This window comes from Miniopterus schreibersii, assembly GCF_964146895.1.
Source record: "Miniopterus schreibersii genome assembly, chromosome: 14".
In the NCBI taxonomy this organism is placed as follows: domain Eukaryota; kingdom Metazoa; phylum Chordata; class Mammalia; order Chiroptera; family Miniopteridae; genus Miniopterus; species Miniopterus schreibersii.
In genome coordinates, this window is record NC_138114.1 from 37942941 (window position 1) to 37966134 (window position 23194).

The 23194-nt window shown below is 40.3% G+C and overlaps 1 protein-coding gene across 13 annotated transcripts in view; it reads left to right on the forward strand.

Moving 5' to 3' along the window:
- Window positions 1-8325: 8325 nt before the first annotated feature.
- The window catches only part of R3HCC1L (R3H domain and coiled-coil containing 1 like), a 71464-nt gene continuing 56595 nt past the window's right edge, over window positions 8326-23194 (forward strand). For 3 of the 13 annotated variants that reach the window (XM_081157675.1, XM_081157684.1, XM_081157680.1), the window contains exons 1-2: window positions 8326-8412; window positions 16622-16732. The gene's annotated coding sequence lies outside the window, so the exon portion shown is untranslated. Of the gene's footprint in view, window positions 8413-8555; window positions 9550-14821; window positions 14868-16621; window positions 16733-23194 lie in introns of those variants that run through there. The other 10 variants (XM_081157685.1, XM_081157681.1, XM_081157676.1 and 7 more) reach the window with 10 other exon arrangements.

The window sequence follows — 23194 nt, forward strand, 5'->3', positions numbered from 1 at the left end:
CAGATGCTCGCCGCACTCGCTCCTTCATCAGCACCACCTCCCAATTAGACCAAGGATGTGGCAATCGGACTGCCCAGAATTGCTTTCCCCACCTTCAGCTTGCCCTGAGCAGAGTTCAGATTGCACATTTCCCGACACTCAGAGAGACCCATTAATATTTAGCATGTTACATTTCCAAAGCACTTTGCTAACACAAATTGATCTTTCCGGCACCCCATTGTGAGACAGCTCAGTACTGCTGGCCCTACTAGGGACATCAGACTTTGGGAAAATAAGCTACTTAGGCAAGAGCCACGGCTGGTGAATGATAGATCCAGATCAGAACCAGTCGATGACACCAGTTGTCTGAGCCTCCAGACAGAACTCCAGAATGGCCCCAACACCCCCTCCATGCCCAGGATGTCCTGGAACAAACCCAGCCTCCTGAAGTTTTAAATAAAATGAGTTTGTCATCTTTTAAGTTTGGACTGCTTACAAACCAGCTACCATTTTGGGGAAAGCTTATTATGTACCTGAAGCTGGACACTTTACATAGAATGTATCATTTAGTTCTCACAGCCCTGGCCCACCTTCTCTGATGTTGTTACTGTTATTATTTAATGCATCAGAAAACTGAGGCACAGAAAGATAAAGTAACTTGCTTAAAGTTGCACAGTGAGTAATTAGAAGAGTTAGGATTTAAAGCCAGGCTATTCAGCTTCAGGGATCTTTAACTGTAATGAACTAATGTAAGGGTGAGTAGAGGGATCAGGTCAAATAGAATTACTCTTTGTGAAGTTCTGTCTCCTCCCAGGTAATTCATCATATGCTTTGCAAGATTATCTTTGGAGGTCAAGGAATTGGGGTGGGGGGGTTCTGTCTGCAAAAGTGTTCTTAAGGAATGAGAGTGTAAAGTTATTGGTTACTTGATTTCCTCTGATTTTACCCTTGGCTCTCCCTTCCCATCCTGCTTAAAAGAACAGAGAGAGGACTAGTTCATCCAATAAATAAGTGTGGGGCCCATGTGCCACGAATGGTGCTTAGTTATGACACTTGCCCTGGTGGGGTAGAGACATACAAAGAGTTATGATTTGGTGGAAGCCCTATGACCAAGGATTACTGGGGGGAGGAGGCAGAGGCAACTTGTTAGTCCAGGGAAGTTGGGGATGTTTTGTGAAGGCGACATGAGTTGCATCTTGATGGAGGCGGGGGAAGGGGAGAAGGGGCATTCCAGGCAGAAGGGACGGCGTGTACAAAGGAAGGGGGTGTGAAGTAGCGTGGCAGTTTGGAGAGAAACAAGAAGTTCTGTCTGCCTTGAGTTGGGCTTCATGAATTTATTGAGTGAAGTGGGCCTGTATGAGGTCTTATTGCCCTAGATGAGGGGCTGGGTTACAAATTCTAGGGTACTCCTGAGAAGTAACTCTATGTGATATGTATAGCCAAATTCTTAATGTCCTGTTGTTGAGTAGAGGAGATGATTGTTTAACAAATATTTAGCAGTTTTCTACCATATGTAAGCCACTCTGCTAGGTACTGTTTATACGGGATCATGACTTTTTTAGTGCAACGGGGCCATAGGAAAGAGTCTGGGACTGAGGGATTGTGCGCTGGGAAGAAAACTTTGAAAAAGGGTCACTCTGCCTCTACTACTCTCCTAAGGGAGAAAAGAATTAGTATTGAAAATTTAAATCTGTTTTTTCCCTACTCATCTCTGTCTCTTATGAGCAAAACTTTGTGTAATGTGTATGCCCTTTTTTTGTTAGCCCTTTATTATATACCAAACCATTTCCCTACTATTATATGACTTAATCCTCATGATTACCCAGTGAAGTAGGTGCCCTTGGTGGGTGTCCATTTTTACAGCTGAGGAATTCAAGGTTTAGTGAATCATCCAAGGTTATATGCCATAATAGTAGAAATTTTCCAGGTCCTGGTCTCAAGTTTGTTTCCTTACATACACCACTCTGCCTTCTAGATCAGCACTCAGCACGACTTTGGACGCATGCCAGAGGCTCCTGGTGGCACCTTGGGGTGAGAGGTGTGGTTGGCTGCACATCCTGAGGCAGCTGTTGAGGATGTCAAAATCAGGGCATAGATGATATTGTGATACAACCCAAAGTCCAGTTCTTAGATATCTGACTGGTCCAGTCAGACCTGAACTATGAGAGTCAAAGTGGCAGAAGTTACTACATGGCTTTACAGTTATCTCTCTAAGGAGTAAGTTGTTCTCAGATCCTGATGACTATGAGCATAAAATCACTAAGCCCTTCCCTCCAAGCAGGCATGGTGGCATTATATAGTTTAGCCATACAAGACCTGACATGAAGAGATGGAAAGCTAGTGGGGGGAGTATGTGTGTGTGGTGGTAGTGGGGTGTGGGCACAGCTCACAGCTAATAAGAGCATCAGGTGCTGCGACGTCACAACCCAGAGAGTCAACCAAAACAGTGGTTGTGCCCATGCCCTCTTGAAGGTAGCTTCGACTAGAGTTGGGAGAATTTTCTGGCTCCTAACTTAGGGTTGGGGGCCTGGAGTCATTCCTGCTCATGGGTTCTCTCTCCTGCTTTTTCTGAATTAAATGGGAGCTGCCTTCCTATTGTCCTAAAAAGTCTTATATTTCCTCCAGTTGATGCCTAAGACCCATATAATTCTAGATAGTAACACTTTATGAGAGAAGGATCCAAGTACCCAAAAGCTCAGTAAAATTTGGATGCTTCTGTGTTTATTGGTTGAAAGTCACAAAAGAAAAGAAATCTCAGGTTAGGAGGGACCAATCAGGATCCACATTTCCTAGGGGCAGGCTCGTGTAGTCCTCTCCTGATAACATTTTCTCTTCCATCTTCCACGCCATCCGAGTAATTATGCTATTATCTTGGGAGGTTATTAAAACTCCAAGGAGATTGCGAAATGTCCCCCAGCAGGGATTTTCTCTTATATATGCCTTGTTCAAATTGTCTGCTTTGGAGCTAGGCTGAGATGACTATGCCCTAACCATTGAGCAGGCAGGCGACATGGAACCCCTAAGAGCCTGAGAACTAGATATCCTCTGTTAATCGTCCTAGGACTCCAAAGGGTCACACTATTAAAACAGGTGAGCTGGCATGAGAGGCGGTGTAATTTAGCGGCTGAGAGCTCAGACTCTAGAGCCAGACTGTTTTGGTTCATATCTCAGGTTTGTCACTTATTAGCTGCATAGCCTGGGGCCTCGGCTTCCTCCAGTGTAAAATGATGGTTGTAACAGATTGTATCTTGCAGAGGTGTGCAAGGATTGACTCAGACTGGGCATGTAAAGGGCTTAGCACAGTTCCTGGCACACATTAAGCACTTGTTAAATGTCAAATGCTATTGTTTGTTAAAGGGAGACTCTTTTCCTCCTGTAGGGCATTTCTGTCCCCTCCTTACGTCTTTGACCCCATGGTCGAGGGTACAAAGGACGAACAGCTTGCTCGTGGACATTCTCCCCCCTCCCCCCGTATTGTTTAAAAGCATCGCCTTAAACCAACATACCACCGTTTTTATCCAAGCGCAAAGGTCCCTTTAAGCCGGCCATTCCTTATTTATTCTGTTTAAAAAAGAAAAGATCCTTTGGTTTCATGTTCCTTTATTGTATTTTGTAAGGGACTGAGCACATATTGGATACTATGTAAATGTGAAACACTCTAACAATAGCAACTGAGACAGACGAGAAACTCAAGGAAGCAAAGTCACCATTTTGAATTTAGCTTTTTATTGATGGGCTGAGTGATTTGGGAGAGACAACGCGGCTCCAAGGCTAAAGAGCCCACAGGGATTCAGAGGGCAAAGATCTGAATCTCAGTCACAGCAGTGGGTCCGGTGTCCCCAGGCAGGCAGCTTCCTTCCCCTAGAACTCAAATTCTCCTCCTGCATACTGGGCTTAATGCCACAGAACCATCTCCCAGGGATGTTAAGCCAGGCCTGCCATATGTGGCTGTGCAGACTGTGCACTGCACAAGGATGCCAGCTGAAGCGGGGGCAAAATGCAGCCCATGCTCGCTCACTGATCTGTGCACCCTGGTGAGGGGCCGAGTCCACCTGGAGGAAGGGGCACTTTTTCCTAATTTGCATGAAGGTACTATATGGGCTAGGGGAGGCCCTGGATGAATGAAGCAAGGTGACAGTGAGGGCACAGAGCTTAGCACACTGAATGGATACATTCACTCAACAGTTATTGAGCACCTACTATGTGCCAGGCTTATTCTAGGGGCTGAAGATACGGAGATGAATATAAACAATTTCTGCCCTTGAGTCCTCTTTCCGTCACCGTTCTCCCCTACATTCAATCATAAGCAATTCCTGTTGAGCTCTGCAAAATGTCAAATCCATCCACTTTGTTTTAGCACCAACACTTTATGTGATATTTCTTACCTAGACGACTGCAATAAATGGGCTTCCACATCTACTCTGGTCCTCCAAACAAAAGCAAAAGTGATTGTATTAAAATGTGGATCAGATAACACCAACCTTCTTGGTTGCTCTAATTTAATCCTGGGTCCTCACTGTGGCCCTAAGGTTTTGCACACCTGGCCCTAATTACCTCATGTCATCCGGTTCACCTAATTCACACCCTTGCAGTCTGTATTAGGGTTCTCCAGAGAAACGGAACCAACAGAATATATATGTCTCCTATATGTGTGTAATACACACACACACACACACACACACACACACACCCTACATATGTTTATCTAAATACGATATATATCCTATTATATGTATATATACTATATATAGATAAATATTGGCTATATCTGATATATAGGATATCAGATATAGGAGACTTATTGTGAGAAATTGGCCCATGCAATTATGGAGGCTGAGAAGTCCTACAATCTGCTGTCTGCAAGCTAGAGGCTTAAGAAAGCCAGTGGTATAATTCTAGTCTGAGTCTGAAGGCCTGAGAACCATGGGAACCAATGGAGTAAATCCCAGTCCAAGGGCAGGAGAAGGCCAACAGACAAATGTCCCAGCTCATGTAGATAAGCAAGAAGGGACTGAATCCTCCATTCCCCTGATTTTTATTCTGTTCAGGCCTTCAGTGTGTTTAATCATGCCCACCCACACCAGAGAGGGGAGCAACCTACAGCTGACTCTTCAACAACATGGTTTGATCTGCATGGGTCCACTTATATGAGGTTTTTAAAAAAATAAACATAGAGTCAGTCCTCATTTCCAGATTTTGCGGCTGTGGATTTTACCCACCACCATAGATCAGAAACAGTATTTTTGATCTGTGGTTGGGAATCCACAGGAAGTGAGCTGACTGTATGCATTATTCTATGCCATTTTATACAAGGGATTTAAGTATCCATAGATTTTTGTATCCATGGGAGGTCCTGGAACCAATCCCCTGTGGATTCCAAGAGAGACGACAGTAGTTAAGTTCTGGGGGAATCAAAAGCTATACATGGATTTTACACTGCACAGGGATTAACACCCCTAACCCTTGTGTTGTTTAAGGGTCAACTGTACTTTACTGATTCCACCGATTCAAAAGCTAATCCCATCTGGAAACATCCTCAAAGACATACCCAGAAATAATGTTTAACTTGGGGACCCTGTGGCCCAGTCAAGTTGCCATATAAATTTAATAATCACACCAACCCAACAAAACTGACCATTCTGTCCTTCAGACAACCTAGCTCTTTCTTTGTATAGTCTGATCCCTTTGGCTGGAACACTTTCCCCCTGGTTCTCCTCTTGACTATCTCTTTCTCATCCTTTGGTGCTCAGTGGAAAGGTCACCACCTCAGAGAGGGCTTCCTGGACTACCTTGTTAAAGTACTGTCTATCACCACTCATTGCCAGGATGTTTTACCACAAAGCAGCCACGCTCAATTTATAAGTATAGAACTCTTTGTTTACTTTCTGTCTTATCTGCTAGATTGTAAGCTGCATAACAGTAGGAAACATGCTTGTTTGTACTCCACTGTATAACCCTTAAGCATCTTGCTAGTGCACAGTAATAAATATAAAAAAAAATTTGCTAACTGAAATTGTTATAAGGAATTCATCTAATAAGGGATTCATCACCACAATACAATGAAGAGATGCGTATTATGACAAAGACAGTGGTGCCCTGGTAAACTGACTCTCAAAAAAAAGAAAAGCCCTAATTTGTCAATTGCTGATTTCTATGATGGTGTAAATACTCCCACCACAGCTGATTTCAAGCTACCAATGGTTTAAAAACTAAATTGCAAAATTCCTGAGAGCTTAAGTTGGTGTTTCAAGGTTAGTGTGAGCTGGCTCTGGCATATCAATGAAAGAAAGGTCAGCATGGGTGCAGTGAGTACCCAGGAAAGAGGCAATAGTTCATCCCGGGGGCACTCAGCAAAGGCTTCCTGGAGGAGGTAATACTTGATCTGTGTGTGTTTTGGATGATGGGTATGTTGGCTCAGGCCCTATACCTCTAAACTGGCTATTATAGCCTTGCTCTCAGTAGCCCACATTCAACTGTTCTTGGCTCGCCTACTCAGCTCACCTTTGTTGGGGTAGGAGTTATCACCTGACTCAGTCCAATTCTCAGAAAATCCTTCTATATGGTGGGTGTTCTACTGGGTTTGCTTTGAATCTAACAGAAGAGAATAAGATAGAGGGAGAAAGGGAAGAAAGGAAAGGGTTTTCCAAACAGAGGGACAGCTTGTGCAATACAGCAGTTTGGTAAGTCTAGATGTATAAGGGAGGGAGTGGAAGGAGATTAGCTCCTGACAGGCTATGTTTGATTGGCTGAGGAGCGTAAACTAATTCCCAGCCTGGGCTGGGGCAGGTGGCAGAGGGAAAGGGAGAGATTGATTACTTTTCCTGTATAATTCTTATCACAGCTGGTAATTGTGGGTTTTTGTTGTTATTGTTGGTTTTGTTTTTGGTATTGAGTCATTCGATTAATATCTGTCTCTTCACTTGGCTGGTGTGGCTCCGTGGTTGAGCATTGACCTATGAACCAGGAGGTCACTGTTCGATTCCCAGTCAGGGCACATGCCCGGGTTTCCGGCTTGATCCCCAGTTGGGGGCATGCAAGAGGAAGCTGAGTAATGATTCAGGCAGCTCATCATCTCTCTCTCCTCTCCCTTCCTCTCTCTGAAATCAATAAAAACATACATTTTTTTTTTTTTTAAATCTGTCTCTTTCAAGAGACTAAACTCTACAAGGGCAGGGACTGCCTTATTTGCTATTATTTTTAGGAAGCAAAAATACATCCTTGTTGAATAATTGAATCACCTGGGGAACTTAAAAAAAAAAAAAAAGCCATGCCTACATACTTCACAATAAGATGCGCTACAATCACCTTTCTCTGAACCTTCCAACCACGATATCAGGGGTGGGAAGTATGTAGCAAAAGCCACCCCAAAGGATTCACCTCTATTCCTCTTCCCAAACTTAATCAAGTGGCTTCTTTAAAACACTGTACCCTAAAGGTGACATGATTAAATTTTCCCTTTGCATGAATGGACCTGTTGTTAATAGGGAGGACTGCATAGAGGTCTTGAGGACCAGTGAGGAAGATCATGTAGTAATCAAGTAAGAAATAATGCAGGTTTGAGTTAAGTCACTGGCAGTGGGTGTGAAGAGGGATGAGTTCAAGAGATACTTGGGAAATAGATTCTACAGGGTTTGGTGACTATTTGGGCGTGGGGGGTAGAGGAAGTGAGAGAGAGAGAGGAATCTAGGTTGAAGGTTGGAGTGAATGGAAGGACTGGTAGTTCACTTTTGAACTTGCTACATTTGAAATGTCTGTGGGACATGGAGGAGGAGGGGTGAGTCTATGAAGTTGGGAATACAAACAGCAAACACCGAGAGAAGGGGCAGGAACCTCCCTTCGCCCTCTGCAATACCAAGAACTCTGATATATAAGAGGTGGGCTAGAAAAAGAATTCTTGGAGACTGATAGGAAAGAAAACCCGACTAGTGCCAGAAAATGAGTGATAAAGAATGTCCAACAGTGTCAAATGGTGCGTAACGCTTTAGTTAGAGGACCTGAAACTATTTCCAATGACTTTGGCAACAAGGACACTGCTGGCAACAAGGGCATTTTCTGTGGTGGCAGTAGCTGCAGTGCAGAGGCCGAAGAGGAAGTGGAGATACTGAGTTTAGACCACCTTTTTCAAGAAACTTGGTTGTGAAGAAGAGGGATGGCATGATTGAGCGATGTGAAGAGATCTGCGTACCTTGGAGGCAGATGACAAGGGGGAGGAGGTGAGCAGACCCTAGTGTAAACACACCTTCCCCGCCTCCTGGTTTGCTAGCCCCTCCCCCCACGTGACCTGGAGGCAGCACGCGCAGCCCGGGACTACAGCCCCCAGAAGGCCCTTCGGCGCGGGTGGGCGGGGTCGAGGCCTGGCGCGCGCTCCAGCGACGCGAGCGGAAGAGCAAGAGCTTCTGGAGGTGGTGGAAGCGGAGAGCGACGGCGCGCCCGGTAACGAGCACCCCCGCGTCTCTGTCCTTCTTCCCTTCTTCCCTCCGCACCGCGAGCTGGGGCTCCTGGGGTTCACTTCTGTCCTCACACCTGGAACAGGAGTTCCTTTCTCTTTTGTTTGTTACCGTATTTTTTCCTCACGTGACACGCGGGGCGGGCCCCCGCCTGGGGCGGAGGTTACTGGGAAGCTCCCGCCCTTCGACTCCTGAGGGATTTAGGTTGCGGGGAGGGGGGACCCTACCATGGCCCTTCTGCTCTGCTGGGGGCTGCGTGCCCACTAAGGGCCCTCGCCCCAAATACTCCCTGTGGAGGGGACGTTCCTTTCCTGGGTTTCAACAGGTACTGAGTGGGTCCGTGGTGGCTCGGGGGTACGGGGCTGTGGGCCTCAGAGGCCGCCCTGAGACTACCCCGGGGCTGCGGGTGATTTCGGGGCGGCGAGCCTTTCGAGTGAGTCCGCTCCGCTGCCCGGGAGCCCCGGGCTATGGCCTCGGAGTGAGCAATCTGTGCGGGAGGGTGTACTTCCTGGTTTCTTGGGAGGCCCTCGGGACACGCCGTGTCCGATTATTACAGTTTTTCTTAGGGAGAAAGCCGCCTCTCCGAGTTGAGCGAGGGAAGAATCCCAGGATTAGCAGGCTGATGTCCTGGACGGAGGTGTCGAGGTCTTCCAGTTGCTGGACCTGCGGGCTGTTGTAGCCTCGGCTTCCCTATATGAAAAATGGGCACGCTAGCCTTTGGCCTGCCTTCCACTGTGGTGGGTTTCGGCAGAAGTGATACATGTGAGAAAGCGTGTTTCAAATATAACCTTATCCTTCTGTCTTAAGTCCAGATCAGTTGAATTTTAAAGTCACATTCATGTCTTTAGGAACGTGAACATGGTTATGATCTTTATGAAGGTGAGACGAATTAATAAACCGGTGTAAAGTGTCTTTAGAAACGAATATGAGCCGTGCTGATGTGCTTATGCCACGTTCCTGGTGAAGAGGTGATATCAGGGCCCCATCTATCACCTGTGGAGTCAGTTTTAAACTTCATCTGGATTTTAAGGTCCACCAGATTTGGACACTTCCCTCCTCCCAACATAGACAAACCTGTCTACCCTTCTTGTTCCTGTTACAACCTTCATTCAGCACTGTACAGGTACAGGTATCTCAGATGTGCTAAACTAATGCCTGTCTCCAGCAGGTCTTGTGTCTTTTTCCTTCTTTCAGATACTACTCGTGCTAAACCTCGCTGTGATGCTTACAGTCCCACTAACCTTGTGTGCATACTAGTCCAAATATTAGGGTTATTTTCACCAATCCTAGGTACATGTGCCAGGAGTCTGTTTTTCCTCAGAGTTAGAATTCAGAATATAAACAGCCAATATTCCAGTCTTTCTTTTTCTGGCAATAAAGCTCTGAGACTCCAAGCAGGTGACTTTTTGTCTTATTTTTCTTCCCCTTGTAGAGAATAGGGATTTTCTTTATTTATTTGAGAATGGGGATTTTCTAATCAATTTTTTATGGGTTTGGAGTAGTACTTAGGTAATCTTAACTTGCATTTATTCTGAAATCATTGGTTGAAAACTATTTGAGTATGATTCAAAAGAAGTTGGCAGTGCAGTGAGTTAGCTGATGTACAAAGTCGAACCACTTTGAGTTCAAACCCTAGTGCTGTGCCTTATAGTTTATGACTTCTGGCAAATTAGTTGATCTCTAAGACTGTTTACCAATCTCTAAAATTAAGATAATAGCATTTACCTTGCAAGGTGTCTATAAAGATTAAGTGAGATATGAATATAAAGAGCTTAGTAGTGCCTGGAGTAAGTGCTTATTCTGTTGCTATTGTAACTGATGACGATGATGATAAAAGAATAATTTTAGATAAGTATTTTCTTGAGATTCCTTTTTTTATTTGTAAAATGAGGATAGTTATTCTTAACCCATAAACTTAAAATACTGTAACCAAGTTCTTAGGTTGCAGGTTTTTTTTAAGCAATTGCATTTTATGTAAAGATTATATTATGCTGCTTTTCGCTTTTAGAGATCTCCAAAATGCTGTTGTGAAAAGATTGTTGGGATGTGATGTTTCATTTATAACCTGTAGTTAGAATGCAGTTTTCTGTCTGCACATCATAGCTTGTAGCAGAACAATTGTCTATGTTTATGACTTAGATATTGACAATTAATTGACTAGGACAGAGTTTTATAGAGCATTTTTGGCCCTTTCTTCCTCCCCATCTTTTTTTTTTTTTAAAGCCAGACTATTCGACTGTAAAAATTTCAGCCTAGTAGGATCCAGAAGACTTTGGCGACCTTTTTTTTGAATGTAAAGCTTTTACAAATATTGTTGACATACAATACTATATTGGTTGACATACAACATAGTGGTTCAACGTTTATATACCTTACAAAGTGATCACCACAAAAAGTCCAGTAACCATCTGTCACAGTACAAAGTTATTGTGATATTGACTAATTCCCCCTGACTTATTTATAAGTTTGTATCTCTTAATCCTCTTCACTTTTTTGCTCATCCCCCTACCCCTTTGCAACTATCAGTTTTCTGTATGTATGAGTCTGTTCATTTGCTTAGTTTTTTAGATGCCGCTTATAAGTGAAATGATACAGTATTTGTCTTTCTCTGACTTATTTCACTTAGCATAATACCCTCTAGGTCTGTCTGTGTTGTTTCAAACAGCAAGATTTCATTTTTTTTCGTGGCTGAGTAATAGTCCAGTGTGTGCGTGCTCCCTCGCTCAGACACATATGAACACCTAGGTTGCTTCCATATCATGGCTATTGTAAATAATGCTGCAGTGAACATAGAGGTGTATATATCTTTTCCAATTAGAGTTTTGTTTTTAGATAAGCACCCAGAAGGGGGATCGCTGGGTCCTTATTTGTTTTAAAGTCTATTTTGTCTGATACAAGTATTGCTATCCTAGCTTTTTTGTTTTTGTTTCCATTTTAATGAAATATCTTTTTCCATTCCTTTACTTTCAATCTGTGTGTGCCTTTTGATCTGAAGTGAGTCTCATATAGGCAGCATATGTAGGGGTCTTATTTTTAAATCCAGTTCACTGGTGACCTCATTTTTGGAGGTGGAAACTCTTAGTGACTGATGCTGATGGTGGCATTGGCTTGTGTATATCTGCAAGGAGTAAGAGTTTAGAAATACTAGGAGAAAAGCCTAATAGGGAAAACTGACTTAGTCAAAGTAGAGTCTTCCAGTTAAGAAATGAAATGTTACCCTGGCTGGTTTGGCTCAGTGGTTAGGGCGTTGGCTGGAGGACCAGAGGGTCCCAAGTTCGGTTCCTGGTCAAGGGCACATACCTGGGTTGCATGATCCGTCCCTGTCCGGGTGTGTAGGGTACGTGTGGGAGGGAACCAATCAATGTGTCTCACATCTATGTTTCTCTCCCCCCTGCTTTCCCTCCCTTCCACTCTCTAGATATCAAAGGAGAAAGTATTCTCTGGTGAGGATTAACCCAAAAAAAGAGAAATGTTTATTTTAAATTCCTTCAACCTGTGAACTCAGATGTTTAGGAAATGTTTCCTTTACTCTCTTTTTTGATGTGGTATCCCCTGCCTCTGCTTTGTCAGTTTCATTCTTAGCCATGAATCAGCAAGGTATTTTTTCACTACAAATTTTTATACAAAACTGTAAAAGCAATCACTTTCATTAAAATCTACTTTGTGTGCTATAATGTGTTCTTTTTTTCTTTCATGTTCTAACTATTTTTTGTTCCTTGGCTGTTCTTTGACTTAAAAGAAGTTTTTGGAAGGTAGACTCATTCTCAGCTATGGCATCTAATTGTACATAGTTAAGGCTCAGTTAGTGATGATTGTGCTGAATAGTTCTGAATAAGAACATTCTGTTGATTGTCCTCTGTCCCTAAGGCGTGCTTTGGAGAGACAGTATGGTATTGTGGAAATAACCTAAGCTTTGGAGTCAGACAGACCAAGGTTTGAATCCAGACTCTATTGCTTACTATTTTGTGATTGGTTCAATCAATCATTCGGAGTTCAGTTTCTCCTGATCTATAAAACACAAATAACATCAACCTGCGTGACTGAAAAGATTAGAGATTGTTTAAACTCTGTACATAATAGCCAGGCTTAGATGGTGGTGGTATTATTACTATTTTCAGTGTTCATGTTTTTCTGATAGTCATGAATTTTGGTGATACATCTATATTCATTTCCTCCAGTGCTTTTACATTATATATTTTTTTCCCCAGCCAAGGTTAAGGTTGTTGATCGTGACCATGGAACCCTGAAACACAGCAAAGCTAATTGGCCAACATGTTTGAATCTGTGACCCTGTCCTCATTAGCTCCCTAAACTAACTATTCACAAAGTATCTCACCAGAATGAATAAGACTGCTATATTGTTGATTCGGCATTCATGCATTCATTAGACATAATAGAAGTAAATAAACTAATGCTGAAAATAAAAGTATAGATTTTTAATTACAAAACTGTATAAATATAAGACTAGCCCTCACATTACGTATAAAACTGGTGACCTCCAGGATGACTTTGACAACCACTAACCTGAGCTGTAATTTAGATATTACTTTTAGCTGTTGAACTATATTTGTTGCAGGCTTCCCACTCATAGGAGAAGTGAAAAGAAATGGAACTAGGCTATTCATGTCTTGAAAGAGAACCCTACTCCTATGCCACCCACCACAAAATGTGCTTTTAGTGGAAAACAGAGTTCTCTACTAATGTGCCCAGCAGGATGGATGAAGCCTGGGTAACTCCAAAGAGCTTATTGAATTACAGAGAAATTCCAGTTGTCAGAGCTTTAGATAGGAGAGAAGGTATAGGGTGTTGCTCAACAGCAGTAAGACTGAATTTGGAGAGGCTTTTCTCAATAAAACATGGACCAGTTGCTTCCAGTCCATGGTATGCATTTTTCACTGTCTCTTGCTAGCCTTCTGTATAGTTTTCCATTCTTCAAATTCACTCTTCAGTTTTATAAATATTTGTTGCCCCTCTTGTATCTGTTTTGTTTTGTTTTGTTTTTTTTAATGTCAAACATAGCTGGTTTCTGACTAGGGAAAAAAATATGGAAGCAGAGATGCACTGTTGGAAACAGCAGGTTCTGGTATCTAGTAAGGTTCCCAAATAACACAGGTTAACCTGTGAATATGATGGTACGGTTTTCTGGAATAGTCAAATGGCTGATAGTTCATAACCATTTAACTTGGTGCAGAGGAAGAAATGTGGGTAAAAGATGTGTGGCACTCCTTAATATGTAATTTGCATTTTAGAAAAGAGTATGTGTAATGTTAATATTGGCTTGCAGTTGGGCTGTTTTAAGTTCTTTGCCATGGGATGCCAGAAGAGTTTCAAAGAAAGAAAAGAAGCACTTGGATTTAAATCTTAACCTCGTAAATTTGTACCAGTAGTCCTGTTTGTGTTTCCTTATCATCCTGTAAAGTAGGGATAATAATACCAACACTGCTTGTTTATAAAGATTAGTGTGAAAAGTTAACAAGAATGTCTTAGAAAAGGGATGGGTAATTGTTGGGAAGAGACAGAAAGAAGAAAACACAGACAATAGGCAGAGAGGGAGGGTCAATTAGAGATAAAGGGGAAATCTGAAACAGTGACAGGGACAGTCAGACAAGTAGTTAGAGAGGAGTAATCAGATACAGAGAGAAGGACCTACTTAGAAATGAGAGACAGACAGATGCAGAGAGGGAGACAGAATGTGAGAGGGAACAACCAGCAGGGCATCACCAAGAGATGGAGAGCTTATTGAGTTAGTATTTATCTTTTTGAGGAGAACTTGTAACTATTTGTAATTAGCTAGTAAAGGGAAGAAAAGCAGATAGAAATAGTAAATCAAGTATGTTTATGTGTTTTTTTATAAACTAAAATTATTCTTTAAATACTAAATTTATTTTGCATATTCAGTGTGCAAACACTAAGCCAGCTTATGTGTTACAGACCTGTTAACTACTTACTTGAAAGTGTAGTTTAAACAAATTTTAAAAAATGAAAACTATTATTTTCTTGTTTGGAAATATTTTTATTTTCCTTTTAAATCCTCACCTGAGGATATGTTTTAATGATTTTAGAGCGAGGCGAGGAGGGAGGGGGGGGGAGAGAGAAAGAAAAACACTGATGTATGAAAGAAACAAACATTAAGCAGTTGCCCCCTGTACTCGCCCCCACCCGGAATCGAACCCGCAACTTAGGCATGTGCCCTGACTTCGAATTGAATCCACCACCTTTTGGTTCACTAGACGATGCTCTAACCAACTGAGCCACATTGGCCGTGCTTACTGTAGACAATTCAGAAAATACAGGAAATTTTTGTAAGAACAATACCAAAAACACTCATAATCACAATATGAACACATAACCAGACCTACATTTTTAATGTTTTTTCCCCCAATCTTTTTTCCTAGGTATTTACTAAAACTGTTCTACTTTTGTAAAGGAATCAAAAGCTCTGTAAGTCCAAATGATTTTATAAATTAACTATTTGTGGTTGCGTTAATTTTATATTTCCATTTTGGCACTTAGGTACTTTTATAAACTATATACTCTAAAACTTAGTGATGTAAAGCAGTTTTATGCTAAGGATGCTGTTGGAATTCAGATTGCACAGTGTTGAGATGACTTATCTGGAAAGACTTGAAAGCTGGTGCTGACTTGCTGGGTAGGAGTTAGAATCTGGAGGCTTCTTCACTCACATGTTTTTCATGGTGCTATGGCTAAGAGCATGGGGTGACAGCCTTCAGTATGCCTGTCTCTGTCATATAGCTTCAATCTGGATTGGTTGCCTTCTACTTCTGGTACACAGTCACCATCCTTTAATCTCCATTCAACAAGATTCCTTGTCTTCTCTCTGTTGAATATCTTGTGTTCCATATCCTATGCCTTTCTTTATTTTGATTTATTTCCTTGTTTGGTGTCAAAGTATGATGAGACCATCACTCACTAGAATATCTTATCAGGCACAATCTCCCTGAACAAAGCAGATTGTTAATCTTACAGAGTGTTTTTGGGGAGCATGGAGTTCAGGGATTGGAAGATATTAAGAGACAGAAGTGGATTAACATCATTTATAGATGCATGGTTACTTGTTGACTGGTTGGCACTCGGGTATATTTATTGGAATGAATCTGTCTCTGACTGGGTGGCTTGTAAAGGAGTGCCTGCTGAGGGAAGTTGTCCTTATCAACTGAATGGATTTAAAAGTGGTTTTCTGGCAACTTTTTACTATGGCTACAATCAGTCTTTTCCCTAAATTTGTAAGAACTTGAAATTCTCACTACTCTAGTAATTTTCTAAGAAGGAGTACATGGGAAGTAATTTTTTGAGCTTTTTCATGTCAAAATATCTTTTTTTCTGTCCTCACATTTGATTTAGTTTGGGTGAGTGTAAAATTCTAGATTGAAAGTACTTTTCTTCAGAATTTTGAAGGCATAGTTTTTGTTTTTTTTACTTGTCCTCTGTTGCTGTTTGTTTATTTATTTATTTAAAGTATATCTTTATTGATTTCAGAGAGAGGAAAGGAGAGGGAGAGAGAGAGATAGAAATATCAATGATGAGAGAGTCATTGATCGGCTGCAGCCCGCAACTCGGGCATGTGCCCTGAATGGGAATCGAACCCCGATCGCCTGGATCCTAGGTCGACGCTCAATCGCTGAACCATGCCCGGCTGGGCCTCTGTTGCTGTTTAGAAATCATAAGCCAGCATGAATCTTCTTCTGTTTGGACCTTGTTGGATCTCTGCTTTGCCCCCAGTATTCCAGAATTTCACAATGATGTGCGTTGCTGTGGGTCTGTCTATTTTTACGCTGTGCTGGGTATTTGTAGGTACTTGGAGGGCACTTTCAATCTAGAATAGTTTGCATTTTTCTGGGATCTGGTGTGTGGAAATGGGGGTGAGGGCAGTAGATCTTTGTGTTCAGTATGCTCACATAATCACCCAGTTTTAAAGATCTCTGTACTGCTAGTCAGCCCCTAAACTAGAGATCATCTGTTTTACACTCTGAGAATGAGAGGTGATATATCTTTATTCTGTTTTGTTGATGAGTTTCTAAAAAGTACTTTGTGTATGTGTATTTTCATTGCACAATCTGTATTAAACTCTTAGTATTCACGAAATAAGATAATGTAAGTTAAGTACACAGACATGTGTCAAAGAAGTGGTAACTATATTTTTTAGAAAAATAACTTTTATTAATATTATTTTCCAGGTGAGGCTGCTGTGTCTATCAGAAGGGAATTTTTGTACCATTTTTCTTCAGACCGAATCTACCTATTTGTCCTTGAGTTTTGTTACTCAAAAAATAAATGTCACTTACTTGGTAAGTCAATTAAGTATACTTATGCATATTTTTTTAAAAGATTTTTTATTGATTTTTAGAGATGGAAAGGAGAGGGGAGAGTGGGAGAGAAACATCAATGTGAGAGTGAAATATCTATTGGCTGCCTCCTGCATGCATCCTGCCAGGGATAGAGACTGCAGTGACGGGGAATTGAACCAGCAACCTTTTGGTACTTGGGACGATGCCCAGCTAACTGAGCCATACCAGCCAGGACTTAATGCATATTTTATAGAAATTCTGTTCATTTACTCAAAATATTTGCTTATGTTTTGTTTTTTCACCGTCATTTTATTTTGTAAAATAAAATGTAAAACAAGTTTGAAAGTGGCAGTTTCCTAAAAGACTTAGGCTCTTTGGAAGATTTTCTTGCTTTTATTCACTGTCTTTCTTAATTTTGGTATTTGTTGTAAAGAGAACAGGAGCTGGTTAAATACTGGAATTAGTTCTCAAAGTTGGATTACTAGCTTTGCTTTCTTTAGTCTCTCTTCACTGGTAAAACAGAATTAACATCCTTTTAAGCTCTAACTTTCCTATAGTGCATATAGGGATCAGCAAAGATGTGTTGTTATTGTAAGGGTTAAAGAATTAGATAATCATTTAAGTCTTTTGTAAAGTGTGATGAGGCCCTGGCCTGGTCGTTCAGTTGGTTGGAACGTCATCCCAATGTTCTGGGGTTGCAGGTTCAATTCCAGGGTTAGGGTATGTGCAGCAATCAACTGGTGGATGCGTGGGTGGGTGGAACAACAAATTGATGTTTCTCTCTCTCCCCCCCTTCCTCTCTCTCTCTCAAATATCAATAAATAAAAAAGTAAAAACAAAGCAGAATAATCTATTAAAGAACTTGGAAATGAAAAATAGTATCTAGTGAAAATGATTTCAGTTTGTTATTTTTTAATCCTCACTCGAGGATATTTTTCCATTGATTTTAGAGAGAATGGAAGTGAGGGAGGAGGCGGGAAGAGAGATACATCAATGTGAGAGAGAGAGACATTGATTGGTTCCCTCCTGCACACACCCTGACTGGGTCTCTGGGATCAAGCTTGGGTCTCTGGGATTGAGCCTGCAACTGAGGTATGTGCCCTTGACCGGGAATCGAACCCAGGACTCTTTGGTCTGTTGGCTGACACTCTAAGCACTGAGCCAAACTGGCCAGGGCTGATAATCAGTTTTTAAATATTACTCTGTAGTTGTTTATTTCCAATTAAATTTTTTTTAAAGAAGACTTAATTGGTAGGACCTGCTATTTTGTGAAACATTTTTCTAACCTACATCCTCTGGTGATCTTTTCAGTCTTTTTCAGCTTCTCACTCTCATGTGTATCTATCTAGTGGCAACTGGGAAGCTGATGTGTAGGGTGAAAGCTTTAGTGGTAACAAGAGGGTCAGTCACAGCATCTGTTAGAAGATAATTGTACTTGTTTGCTGCTAAAGCACGTGGCAAGAAAATTGGATGGAAACTATAATGAAATGATATTGGTGATTTGTAGAATTTTCTTTGAAATAAGGTTTTGCACAGCGAGTGAGAAGTAAATGTTGATGTTGAGAGCTGAACTTAAAGTCTTCTCAGATAGAATCTAAGAATGAGGAGCCATAGGTATAGAAAAAGGGAAAGAAAGTTCTCCTTTGATAGGTTTTTGGTAGTCTCTTTGCTTTTGTTAGCATCAGAAAGCTGACTTCAGATGTTCCTAGATGGTTTGTATGGCTCATATAAGTAGAGGCATGGGATTTCATTGTGCATGACTCTGAAATGTATCAGATCTCAGAGCAAACCAAAGTGAGTTTTAATCTTGGTTATTTAAAATCTCCTTGTACCTGTCTTATTAGGAGCATTATTTTTTTAAGAGGAAACTAATTTGCAACTGGCTATAAAGAGTGACATTGCGTCCGGGGAAATGCTGTACTAACACACTGCAGTGTCCCACAAGAGTACTTCTCAAGTCCCCGAACGCAGTAATGACAATCTGTGACAGCCTATTATGAATTGTTGGGTAACAGTTGGGGGAAGACGGACAGCAGAGTGAGGCAGTTGTGTACGTTAGAGGAAATGGAGAGGGGAATAAATGAGAGAGGAACGAAGCAGCCCAGGTTCTGTGAACAATTTGAATGGAGTCTATTCTTGTTAGCTCTACTAACAGGATGAAATCAACAGCTAGAGTGTTTGGGGGGTTGGGTGGGATAGCAATAGTGTGTTTCACTTTTCCTTTCAAGGTGTTATTGTTTCTGTCATCAAACAGTAAGGTTAGGTGTTTTTTTGATGAGAGTATAGATTGGATAAATTAAAAATTTTTGAAGAGACTAGAAATATCACTTCATGCTAGGAAATGAGACTATGAAAGTCACAGTAATAGGGATGGGGCTTATCAAGACATTATTGCAATGGTAGTAAGGCCAGTTACCATATCTAGAGCCAAAATGACTGGGCCTTTATCCCAGACAAATGTATGTATTGTTATTTATTTATTTATTTAACATATATATGTGTGTATATACACACATACCACCAACTGTTATCATTTCAGAGACAGTTAAACAACTATAGTAGTCTTCATCAGACATCAAAGGCAAGAGTTACTGGATATTATTTGGATTGCGGAGTAGAATTTAATTTGGGGCAGATTTTGGTTCAATTCTTTCTCTGGTATGAGAATAGCTATACATAGTAAGTGTATTTGATGGTTCCCCTAGGTATCATGTCTAATTCTGAGTATGAGATTAGACTTGGAGCACATTATTTTAGAGGCAGTCTCTCCTGTTGATCCTGTTTCTGGATTTTGGTTAAATATGTCACTGCTTGGTCACTGATACAATTGGATTAAGTAAGCATAAGAGAGATGTCAGTGTGAAGATTGTGTGCTGTCTTATCATCTTTATACCAATGATCCATATTTAAAAAGAGGACAGTGTAAATGAAAGGGCAAATGGAGTAAGGGAAGGTATGGAGGAGACACTAATAGTATCATTTCTCAGAAATTGTCTGTAGGATCTAGACCCAACTCTCCATTGCCTAGGATATTGAAAGCCTAAACCTAGTGTTGAAGGCCCTCCAGGCTGAAAACAATCTTTCTGCAGAATCTTCCACTACTTCCCAACACCAAACCTTTGACTCTACCTAGAATAATTTCTATAACTGCCTCCAAAGCAAAACTTTTTGCCTTACTCCCTCTTCATATTGTTTAGGCTATTCCTTCTACTTGGAATGCTTCCCTTCAATTCTCTGTCTTCTAAAGGCCTAGTTCGTAATGATGTGATCATAAGGAAGACATTGTAAGGTCTATAAATGTTGAATCACTATGTTGTATACGTTCAACATATACATATATGTATATGTACAACATATACATATGTATAATAAAATACGTACGTATTTTACATACATACGTACAACATATACATATGTATAATAAAATATTGTATGCCAACTATAATAAAAAATAAAATAAAAAATGAAGGTCTGATTCCAATTCCACCTGCTTTATGACATCTTCAACCGTTCTAGTCCCTTAGTGATATCTCTCCTCTGGGTTTTTATTATTTACTGCTTTTCTCTTTATTTGGCTATTATATATTACTTTAAAATAACTTTAAAAAAATTTCTTATCCTCCCAATTCAGTAGAGAAAACTTAAAGGGGGGCTACATTATTCATGCAGTTCAAACAATGTTATTACTTGGCAGTCTCCACTGCCCCTAACCATAGATCTTAATACAGTATGTGCACTTAATATTTGTTTGACTGAGAAAATGCAGTTACCTATTGTTAGCTTTTATCAGCCTTTAACATTTATTTTTCTTTTGATATCATAATAATAATAGATTAGAATATAGTTTAAGTACCTCAGCCATGTGTGCTTAGTAGATTATTCTTTGAAAGCTGTCTGTAGCACTCTCTACAGGCTTCCTGATCCTTAAAGGAGCATTGTTCTGAAGATATTATTGTTCTAGGGTAACTATTTGTTTTTGAAACTCTAATTTGTAAACTTTTAATCTGCTTATAAGAGAAGCTCTTATTTATCAATTATTTAATATTTTCTTTGCCTGCTTTAAAGTGAAACTTGCTTTAAAGTCTTTTGGTTTCTCAGTTTCTTACCAGCCAGATTTAGCCTTTACACTTGCTAGCATAGCTGCAGGGAGGGAGGAGATAGATACCGAGTTGTAACTATATCTCTAACATAGGGACTCCATCTCTAGAATTATTTTCTTTTGTTGCTATTGTACTTTGGTGTGTTTTTTTTTTGTTTTTCTAATTAATTAATTTTTTAAACTGTGCTATGCTTTGCTTTATCCCATTTTTTAGAAGGCATGTATTGTAATTTGTAGTAGTTAGGGACTTTGAAATCCTAACCAACACTAAAGCTGTAACTTAAGTTTCAGATATCTCATCTATAAAATTGAGATAATGATAGCTACCTCTTAGTATGTAGTTGGCATCAAATGAGATAATATACATAAAACACTTAGCTCAGATTAAGTCTGTGTTTTCAAAACTTATTTAGTTGCTTATTAGCTATAGTCTGTATGTCCAAAAGGCGGGGAAAGATCAAGTTTAATGCATGTCAAGTTTTAGGCACAGCCCCCAAAGCCTTATCCATTTCAACTCTTTTATTGTTACCATAGGATATCAGCGTAACCCAGGATAGATCCAGGAGAGGAACTAATTTCAAATAAGTCTAGAAACACAGACCAACCTTTAGGTGTGTAGTATAGGAAAGAAGTTTTAAGAGGGAGTTATTTTTCTTCTCTCTCCACCCCCTACTCCCCAACTGCTGCCCAAGGTAGATAAACGGAGTAGGAAGCAGACTTTTCTCTCTATCTTTCTATTACATATTATATTGCTATTGTTCAGCTATATTAAAGCTTTGATCTGACTGCCTTTTGAGGTGGCCCATAGTAATAGGTACTAACATTAAACTTGGTGAACCATGGGGTTACCGTGTCAATGGAGTGTGAAAGAGACTAAGCTGCAGACTGTTTCCCAGCCTATAAGGCATGAAATCAGTTGGTGCTGATGCATGACAGCTATAGCCAGTGGAGTGTAAAATAAGTTGGGGGCATGAATTGTGTTTTAAGAAAAACCTTTTCATGCCATAGTTTGTTTATGTACTTTGGTGCCCCCAAGATCCTACTGGAATCATGTATCCTGTATCTTTCATTGTCTTGATACTCAGCTCTTTTATGAAATGTTTCTTCCAGTTACCTGAGATGTATTCTTTGTGCAGCTGCATGAAGAGCAGCAAAAGCTATAATGCCCAAGGCAGACTAATAGTAGAATACTGTAACTCTTATATTGCTTAAGATTACATTTGAAAAAAACATCTGCAGTCGATATTTGATGTACAAGTTTCTTGTGTTTTTACATTCAGATTTGAAAGTACACTCTACATTCTGCTTTGAAGCTTCCTCCAGTCTAAGAACTTTGTCATCAGTTTCACTGGTCATTGTTCCCATGTTCACGTGTGCCTCTGGAGAAAGGGAAGTACATAGAAAAGGATAATGTTTTGAAATGGTTGGGGGAGTTCTACTAAGAAGTATAGAGATTATTCTTATGGGGAATAGAAGAGATGGAGTCCTCTCCTGACACCTGGTGAGGTTCTTCGCCATATGGCTTTGAGGGTAAGGCAAGGTGAATGAGGAAGTTTCAGAGACAATAGTGAATTATTATTGTCGGCACTTTTAAGTCAGGAAGGTTATTGGCAATAGACATGCCATGAAAGCATGAAAGTTCTTTCATTCTTGTTAGTTTTCTTGTTTTACTCCAGCAGTTTTTGAACTCTTTTTGGTTGCTTTACATCTATACAGATTGTAAGCAAATTGTGAATACTTATGAAATTATTGTATTATTGTGAGAGACCATTCCGCTATCAGACAGTATGTATTGTAGTTAAATGCAGGGTCTTTGAAATCCTTACCAACACTTAGAAGCTGTGTGATCTTAAGTTATTTAAGGTTCAGATTTCTCATCTGTAAAATTGAGATAATAATAGCTACCTCATAGTATTATAGTATAATCAAATGAGATAATATATGTAAAATATTTAGCACAGTCCCTGTCATATCGTAAGTACTCATTAAGTGGTAGCTGGTTATTTTTTCCTCTTTCTCTTCCTTTGCTACTAATATTGGTACTACTCTACCACTAATTCACTTTTGCTTGTAGGACCTAAACCTTAATGAAACAGAAAACATAATTAAACATGGTTCACAGCAGTAGATTTTGAAAAATATGTCATTGTTCTCTTAGTCATTGCTTAATAGATCTTTCTTAACCAAATAGACACTCTATAAAAAGACTATTTTCAATGAAAGGAAAGGATCTTTGTGTTGGCTTTAGATAGCCTTGCAAATGAGTATAAAAAATTGATTATTCTAAAACGTATTTGGCTAATGCAAATAAAACAGCCTTCTACGAACGTAGGGAGTATATAGAAATGAAATAAGAGTTCAAA